Here is a 244-nt window from a genome sequence, read left to right on the forward strand (position 1 = left end):
ATCATAAAAAGAGCATTTCTGTACAAAGACCCCTTTAAAACAACAACAACAGCAGTCCGAGCAGTGCGAAAGGGTGGGGTGGGGTGGGGGGATCCTGTCCTTTTTACGTTTGTCTGGTCCTCCCAGGCAGAAGAGGGCGCTGTGACTGTCACTGTCAGTGTCAAATTACTGTATCTGATACTGGCTCCAAAGGCAAGCTGGATCCCCGAGGCTCCAAGGCACTTTGAAAAGAGTCAGTGGGGGT

The sequence above is a fragment of the Morone saxatilis genome, unplaced genomic scaffold (genome assembly GCF_004916995.1).
Source record: "Morone saxatilis isolate NCDOM2014 unplaced genomic scaffold, NCSU_SB_2.0 Contig6, whole genome shotgun sequence".
In the NCBI taxonomy this organism is placed as follows: domain Eukaryota; kingdom Metazoa; phylum Chordata; class Actinopteri; family Moronidae; genus Morone; species Morone saxatilis.